The 9,092-nt window shown below is 43.3% G+C and overlaps 1 pseudogene; it reads right to left on the reverse strand.

The window, feature by feature from the left end:
- Window positions 1–4,807: 4,807 nt before the first annotated feature.
- Window positions 4,808–5,822, reverse strand: LOC118575740 (annotated as a pseudogene).
- Window positions 5,823–9,092: the final 3,270 nt, after the last annotated feature.

Below are 9,092 nucleotides of genomic sequence, written 5' to 3' on the forward strand. Positions count from 1 at the left end.
ACAGGATCGCTGAGGAACTGATGAGGTGAGGTGGCTGTGCCTTGTTCTACTGCTCTGATCTTCCAGCATTCACCCCAATAACTGGCACTGGGATTGTTTTTATTAATAAGACTTTCTAACAATTCATGCTACATGTGGCTCCAGGTCATGGATCTCAACCTGGTTCCTTTTGCTCTCCTCCATGTCATGTTCAAACATGGCTCTGAAAACTGGAGAGCAAGCTGATAAGATGGCCTTGTGAGCCTGCATTTCCTGGCTAGCTACTACCAGGCAGCAGTCTGTGAATTGGGAACCTTGCCACAGCTTTCCTAGGTCATGTGCCATCATGCACCAGTAACCTGGATCCCTGGCTTCTTGCTCTGATTAGAGATGTAGCAGTCCTGAAACATGACCACCTTGCAGAGGAGGGTGAGCTTGTCATCTAGTGAAAGATTCCCGGGGGGGATTTTCCCTCAGGAGAGACCCCGAACCCAAGGAACACACCGAAACCATCCATCAGATGCAAACAGCAAGAGGGTTTATTTGAATACACAGGTACCTGGGGCGACAAGTCTCTTGGAGAACTTGTGCGCCTTCCTAGGGAAAGGGGGACATTTTTATAGGATCCCAGGGGCAGAAGCACAATTACAGAAGCGAGAAGCATAGTTACAGGGTTCCCATTCGTTGATTCAAATAAGGCCATTGTGAACTTGGGGACATATGCTTAATTCTCAGAAATTTGCTGTGTGTGGTTGACTTGGCCTTGTCTAGGGCACAGCGGTGTTTTCCTAGCCCAACTGTCTATTCCCCAAGGCCAGGTGGCCCATCATAGATATCCTGTTTTGACTCAATGGTTTCTCTCCCAAGGCCGGGTAGCCGACCATAGTTATGAACTCCTGTTTGGCCTTCTTCCCCTGAACTGCAGATATCCTGTTCTTTATGTTTAAGCCTTGCAAAATGGCGTCACAGCAATCAAGCTACTGGTGGGGGGTCTTTCACTAGTAGAAGCCAAAGCCTAAGAGAGAAGATAAAATCTCAAAAGACAAACTTTTTGAATTCCCATGTCAGATTTACAGGAACATGATGACTCCTGGGCTCTTCATAATTCAGTATTTCTCTAATTTGGCATGTAGGATCTACAACTGGAACTTTGCCTACAGTGGGCTCTTTGGACAGTTGGCATCAGTAAGTAAGGTTACAGGTAATCTTTGCCTAATTCATGAACCCCATTCAGTGTACTTTCACACACCATTTCTGTGTGAGAAAGTGGCACTTTTAACAACTTCCCTCATTCCCTCCAAGCAAACGTGGAAGTTGGAGATGGTCCACCAGAAGAATTATTTCTGGACACTGATCTGTGTGTAGCCCCAGCTTTTGAGTGCCATGCACCCTGACATATCTGCTTGTGATGGTTTAAAAGTTGAAGCTTATTGAAAATGAAGAACTGGTATGCTTTTCTACTTTAACTGGGGGTTACAATTACAAATATTTTTTAGATTTTTTTTCTTTTGTTATTTACTAAATTTGTGTTTTAATTTTACATATCAGCAATTCGTTCTCCTGTTCTCCCCACTTCCACTCCCAACCTCACCTTTTCCCAGCCCCTCCCCTCTGTTCCTATGTCCTCTAAGGTGAAGACTCCCCTGGGGAGTCAATTCAACCTGATGGATTCTGTACAGGCAGGTCCAGTCCCCCACTTCCAGGCTGAGCAAAGTGTCCCTGTGTAAGACCAAGGTTCCAAACAGCCAGCACATGCACCAAGGACAGGTCCGGGTCCCACTGCCTGGGTGCCTCCCAAACAGTTGAAGCTATTCAGTTGTCTCACTTATCCAGAGGGCCTGATCCAGTTGGGGACTCCACAGCTTTTAGTTCATAGTTCATGTGCTTCCATTAGTTGGCTATTTGTCCCTGTGCTTTTTCAATCTTGGTCTCAACAAATCACACTCTGACAGTCCCTCCTCTTCTCAACATTTGGACTCCTGGAGCTCCACCTAGGGCCTGGCAGAGGATCTCTGCATCCACTTCCATCAGTTATTGGATGAGAGTTCCAGCAAGCTCTTTAGGGTGTTTGGCCATCTGATCACCAGAGTAGGTCAGATCAGGCTTTCTCTCCACCATTGCCAGTAGTCTACAGTGGATGTATCATTGTGGATTTCTGGGGACCTCTCTAGCACTTTGCTTCTTCCTATTCTCATGTGGTCTTCATTATCATCAGCCACTCCCTAAGATTTTCTTAGATTTTCAGTTTCCGTTTTCCCTCTGTTCCTTCTTCAACAGGTATGGAAAAATCTCTCTCAAATTTGCTATCTAGATTTCAATGTTAGTTTAGAGAAAACCATCTAGGCTACTAGGGACTGTTAAAATCACTCCATTTTTCTCTAGATTGAATATTAGGTCAATAGGTAACTGGTTTTGACCATTATTCACAACTGTTGCATAATTTGGGACATTTTATTCACTCATATAAAAAAGTGTTGTGCTCGGGTTCTCAAAATATAAAGTGGAATATAAAGAATGAATCTTTCCATATATGAAGGAGTGGTATTTATTACCATGACTTAGGGCTCCAGTCCTGCTAATCCCACAATGGATAGCCGTGAAGGGAAAAATACAGGAATCCAGTACTTTTTAGTCCAGGAGGTTGGACAGTTCAGCTGGTATTCAATGTAGGTTGGCATTCCAGAGAAGTATTCTCTAAAGACAGGGAAGGAATGGACTTGCTGCAAGGTGAGGGCAAGCAGGCAAAGAAAGCAGCAGGGCGTGGCTGAATTTAAGGTGTGCCTTCAAGACTCAAGATGTAGATTAAAGGTGTGTGTCTTCAGGCCCTGAGATCCAGACAGAGACAGAGAAAGAGATGGAGAGAATGAGACAATATGGATCACAGGTGAAGAGCTCATACATGATGAGTGGGAAACAAAGCCAGGAACTGCTAAAGGTGACTCTCTTCTTTTCTGCCTTTATTCCATTCAGACCCACAGTACCAGGATGACTCAGCAAACTATACTAGTGGTCTTTCCCTTCCATCTCATGTAATCCTACTTGGAAACACTCTTCCAGATCCATCTAAACACTAAGATAAACAAATCAAAGAATAGGTTCCACTTAGCAAAATGAAATCAAGATCATATATGTATTTTAAACAGATCATTAAACTCTAGTAAAAGAGCATAATCACTAAAAGTCTCCCCAACAAAAAATTCCCAAGACCAGAAAGTTTGTGGGATGCAGTACCTGCCACTCTGACCAAAATCCACGAGGAATAGTCATAGATATTACTAGTTACTCATCTGCCAAAGGTTACTAAGAGGAACAAAAATATATCAGAGAAAGAAAGAAATCAGAGCAAAAACCCTATCAAAAATAGCCTCAGATAATATGAAATACCTTGTGGGTAACTGTAACAAAGCAAGTGAAAGACTTGTATGATAAAAACTTCAAGTCTTTGAGGAAGAAATTGAAGAAGATATCAGAAAATGGAAAAATCTCCCATGCTCATTGGTCAGTAAGATTAACATAGGAAAATGGCCATTCTACAAAGAGCAATCTACAGATTCAAAGCAATCTGTTTTAAAATTTCAATACAACTCTTTCCATACCTTTTACACAACAGAAAAGCACATGTGTCCTGGGGATATCAACTGGACACAACATACCAAGATGTAATAATTGAAGGCAAACACCCTCATATCAAGGCTGGAGCATCCAACCTAGAAGGAAGTAAAGGTTCCCAAGATCAGACAAACAGGTGAGAGACTCCCCACATTCCCTCTGTTAAGACTCCCACAAAACCTCTGTACTAAACAACCAAGGCATGTATACCGAGGACTTAGTACAGACCAATGCATGTTTTGTGATTGCCTCTTCAGTCTCTGCAAACACCCATGGACCCTGTTTAGTTGAAACTATGTGCTCCTATTATCTGATATCTTTGATCCCTCCTACAATCCTGCCTTCTTCTCTTACTTGTGTTTCCCTGAGCTCTGTCTAGTGTTTGGCTGTGGACCTCAGTATCTGCACCCATCAGATGCTGGAGAAAGCCTAACTGAGGGCTTTGGGGCAGGCACCAATCTACAAGTATAACAGAATTTCATTAGTGGTCATTTCACTGAATTTTGTATGTGTGTAGGAGTTAGGACCCTGTACAAACTTCCTCAGCTGAGCAGAGCTTGATAGACTAAAATAGGATTCTTCAAACTGAAACACCACTGGAATCCACAAACTGATTTTAAAATTTTTATTCATTTTGTACTTATTTGGGTAGGTATTGTCTGCAGAGATGGATGTGCCCATGGAGACAAGAGGAGGACTGAACAAGGGTCCTCTGCAAGAGCAACAATTGCTTTTACCAACTGAATCATCTCTCCAGTCCCACACAATGAGTTTGGAGAAAAAAATGTCTTCATTCTTTCTACTTCTCTTGTAAGCAAACTTTCATTTTTGTTTTGTCCTTTGCTGAGCCCTTGATCATATGTTCTGCTCAGTCCAATCCACATAGGTTTCTCCAAATAAACACTCTTGGGATGTCCATGGGGCCACTAAATTGATTCCTAGTTTCCAACTAATGGGACAAATTATCAAACCACAAAGTATGCCAGAGTCCAGTCTCACCCATTCTAACCTGCGATTCAACAAATTAACACCTGAATTAAATTCTGAACCACCATCAGTCTTTTGCTAGTTTCACTGAAAATGCTCTACAAATCCAGTAGTCTACCCAGGTGTCACTGATAACAACACAGCTTGCTGCTTCTGGGAGACAAGTGTAGGTCACAGCTGACCAGGCTCTAGGATCACTTCATGTGTTTGAGTGGGGCTCCGTGAAAGAACACTATGCAGAAGACAGGGACCCATATGCTTCAGCCACCAAGTGTGGGTATGAGCCCACCATTATCTTCCAGAAGCATGAGCTGTAAAGAAATCCAGTGCCTGGGATTTTAGTTGCCCTGAGCTGTGGAGGTCAGCCAGGAAGAGAGTGTGGGCAGCATTCTCCACTGAGAGGTCCTTGCAGAGGTCATCCTCACACATGACCTTCAAACGTTGCGGGCCATACTTGTCAGCAGCTGCCAGCACAGCAGCTGCCATGCTGTCCAGGTCTGGTGCTTTTCCAGTGTAAATGAAGCCCATAATTGCCTTGAAGACTTGTAGCTCCAGGTAATAGATCTCAATGCGGTTATTTTTGCTCTCCTTCATGTCATGTTGAAACATGGCTCTGAAGACTGGAGATCCAGCTGTTAAGATGGCCTTGTGAGCCCGGAATTCCTGACCAGCTACCACCAGGCAGCAGTCTGTGAATTGGGAATTCTCCCACAGCTCTCCTAGCTCATCTGCCAATGTGCATTTATTACCCTGAATTCCTGGCTTCCAGTTCTGGTCAGAGAGGCTCAAAGAGACCTGGACCACACACACCTCGCAGACAAGGGTGAGCTGGACATCTGGGAGAGCCAAAATGCATGGGGCAATAGGAAGTCTCTAAGAACAAACATTTTGTAATCCCAGTTGCCTCCTGGCACGAACCTAAAGGCTCTTGGGATCCTTGTGACTTTAATTTCCTCTACTTTGGCACTTATGATCCAAAACTGGAACTTTTTCCAAACGTGACTCTTTTGACAGCTGAGCAACACTAGGTAAACTGACAGGTAATCTGCACTTTCTTCATCAACTCCATTCAGGTGTACTCTCAAACACCATTTTTCATTGGTTCCCGTTGAGAAAGGTGGGCTTATAAAACTTTCTGGTATTTCCTCAACAATAAAAGGGAAGTTGCTTATGGTCCACCAGTAGGAGAAACCCTGAACACTGATTTGAGTGTGGTCCCATCTCTGGGCTGTCTGGTCTCCGGCCATTTCTCCTGCAGGTAGTTTGAAGGTCAACTGGATCCAAAATGAAGAAACAGCAATTGTTTTCTCTTCACCCTGTGAGATGTAATAACAGACAAGATTTTGATTTTTGTTTTTGTTTATCATCTGTTTTCTCTTCTATGAGGCTGGAAACTTGGGTCTCTGAAATTTTCTATCTGGATTTCAATACTAATTTCTGAGAACACAGTCTAGGCAACTAGATATTCTTACATCACTCCATTATTTTCTAGGTTGAATCTTAGGTCAATAGGTAACTAGTTTTGACAATTACACACAGCTTTAGGATACTTTTGATCATTTATCCTATTAATTCATATAAAAATGTTGCACTATGGTTCTCTAGAGGAACAGAATATATACAAGGAATCTCTGTAAATATCATCCAAGGGGATTTATTAGAATGACTTTGGGCTTCAGTCCTGCTCAAACCACATTACCTATGAAGGGAAAGTCCATGATTCCATTCCTTACCCATTCCAGGCGGTTGGATGTGTCCACTGGTCTTCAGTATGTGCTGGTGTTCCAAAAGTTCTCTAACGCCTGGGAAGGGATGGACTTGTGGCAAGGTGAGGGCAAGCAGGCAAAGAGCAAGAGCTTCCTTCTCCCATGTCCTTTTATACTCTTCCAGTAGAGGGTGTGGCCCAATTTAGGGTGTGTCTTCTAGCTGCAAGATCTGGATTAAAGGTGTGTGTCTTCAGGCCCTGAGATCTAGATTAAATGTTTGTGTCCTTTTAATTCCAACGTCTGTCCTTGAAATGGATCTACCTACATCAAATGAAGAAAATACTTCTCTCTGTTGTGTGACCTCCATGTTAGAGTTTTAGTTAATTCCATGTCTTGTTAAGATGGGACACAACAAAAACCTCCACAAGTGTATTTTGCTTATTGTGGTTCATCTTAAATAAAATAGGGATTTTATCCATTCCTACACAGCTGTTATTTCCTCTTCTCAGGGTTTTACACTAAATCTCCCCACTGACATGATCAGGAGAGAGGTGGTTTCTTAACCTGTGCGGGGTCTCAGTATTCACAACATGGAGCTCAGGGTGGAAGAATTCATATATGGTGGTCAAGAAGCAGAGCCAGGCAGGAAATCTGAAAGTGGAAGTCTTCTTTCATGCAGATTCACATTCCCTGGGATGGATCCACAAACTTTCATTGGTGATCTTGCCTCTCCCCCTCAGATAATTCTTCTAGGAAAATCTCTTCTCCATCTACTAAAGGTATGCTATGAGAAGATCCTAAGTTCTCAATTCCATCATGATGACTGCCATGATTCAGCTTCTCAATACCTCATAATTTTCATCCTCCACTGGTTTATTCTGTCCTCTTTAAACTTTGAACTTCCATGCTTACTCTGATGGGCCTTAAAAGCAAGACAGTATTCTGGTTTTCAAAAGGTGCAGAATATATTCAACAGTTACTGAAGAAGGAGTTTTAAAACAGTTCTTCTTAGAATGTGATCTGTAAAATGCTCCCCACATCTATCATTTCTCTCTGGTTCATAACATCTAGAGGCACCCAGTAAGCCTAGAGGACTGGGAAATACCTTCAGTGATTCAATCAACTCAGCAATTCCCAGCCTAGCTCTCCTGAAAGTCTGGCTATAATACTTCTCATCCTTCAATCTCTGAATTTTCGGTTCCTCATTTAGTAGCCTCTGTGACTTCTCTGTATGTGTTTAGGGCCAGGGTGGCAGGTACCCTTTCCCTCAAATAAGTCATTTGTAATGAAGGTAGACAATTCCTGCAAGACTCCTCATTTGTAGGAAAAGTGCTCCACCTGTAAGTCCTGAGCTTCCATGAACATGCTCCTGCAGAGTGAGAGCAGTTCTCTCAGGGGGAACTTACTCCTGCCTGGGTCTCAAGTAGAAGATCTTTTCATATAGTTTCTCATTCCAGGAATGGAACAAGTGTAGCATTTATTTCAGGTACGTGGTTCTCTGGGGGACCTGGCACAGCCAAAGTGATTCAGATTACCAACAGGAGAAGTCAAAATCTGAAGCAACAGAGAAAGCCATCAGTCAGCACAGCACAACAAAACTGACTGTAACAAGGACAGGTACCGGCTCCACTGCCTGGGGGCCTCCCAAACAGTTCACACTAAACAACTGTCTCATTTATCCAGAGGGCCCAGTCCAGTTCCGTGGGGGCTCCTCAGCCCTTGGTTCACAGTTCATGTCTTTTCACTAGTTTGGCTGTTTTTCCCTGTGCTTTTTCCAATCATGGTCTCAATATCTCTCATTAATACAGTCCCTCCTCTGTCTTCTAGATTGGGCTCCTGGAGCTCCACCTGGGCCTCAGCCATGGATCTCTGCATCTGCTTCCATCAGATACAAGATGAGAGTTCTATCATGACAGTTAGGGTGTTCAGCCATCTGATCACCTGAGTAGGTCAGCTCAGGCACTCTCTCGACCATTGCCAGGAGTCTACAGTGGAGCTATCTTTGTGGATTTCTGGGGACCTCTCTAACACTCTGCTTTTTCCTATTCCCCTGGGGTCTTCATTCATCATGGTATCTCCCTCCTGTTCTCCCACTTAGCTAGTGATCCAGCTGGGACCTCCTACTCCCCTAAGCTCCCTTTCCCCTAACCCTTGCCCTGCATTACCTCCCAGCCCCCAGTTTGCTCATGTAGATCTCATTTATTTTCCTGTAGTTGGGCAATCCTTGTGTCTTTCTCAGGGTCATCTTTACTAGATACCTCCCCTTAAGTTGTGAGTTGCAGTCTGGTTATCCTTTGCTACATCTACTATCCACTTATGAGTGAGGACAAACCATGTTTGTCTCAGTTTGGGTTACCACACTCAGGATACTTTCTACTTCCATCCATTTGTCTGCAAACCTCATGATGTCATTGATTTTCTCCGCTGAGTAATACTCTGTTGTGTATATGTACCTCATTTTATTTATCCATTCTTCAGTTGGAGGGCATCTAAGTTGTTCCCAGGTTCTGGCTATTACAAATAAAGCTGCTATAGACATAGGTGAGGATGTGTGCTTGTAGTATGATTGAGCATCCTCGGGTATATGCCCAAGAGTGTTATAGCTGGGTCTTGAGGAAAGTTGATTCCCAATTTTCTAAGAAAGCACCATATTGATTTCCAAAGTGGCTGTACAAGTTTGCATTTACACCAACAGTGTAGGAGAGTTCCCCTTGCTCCACATCCTCTCCAACATAAGCTGTTTTCAGTGTTTTTGATCCTAGCCATTCTGATGGGTGTAAGATAGTATCTCAGAGTTGTTTTGATTTGCAT

This window comes from Onychomys torridus, unplaced genomic scaffold (assembly GCF_903995425.1).
Source record: "Onychomys torridus unplaced genomic scaffold, mOncTor1.1, whole genome shotgun sequence".
Lineage (NCBI taxonomy): Eukaryota > Metazoa > Chordata > Mammalia > Rodentia > Cricetidae > Onychomys > Onychomys torridus.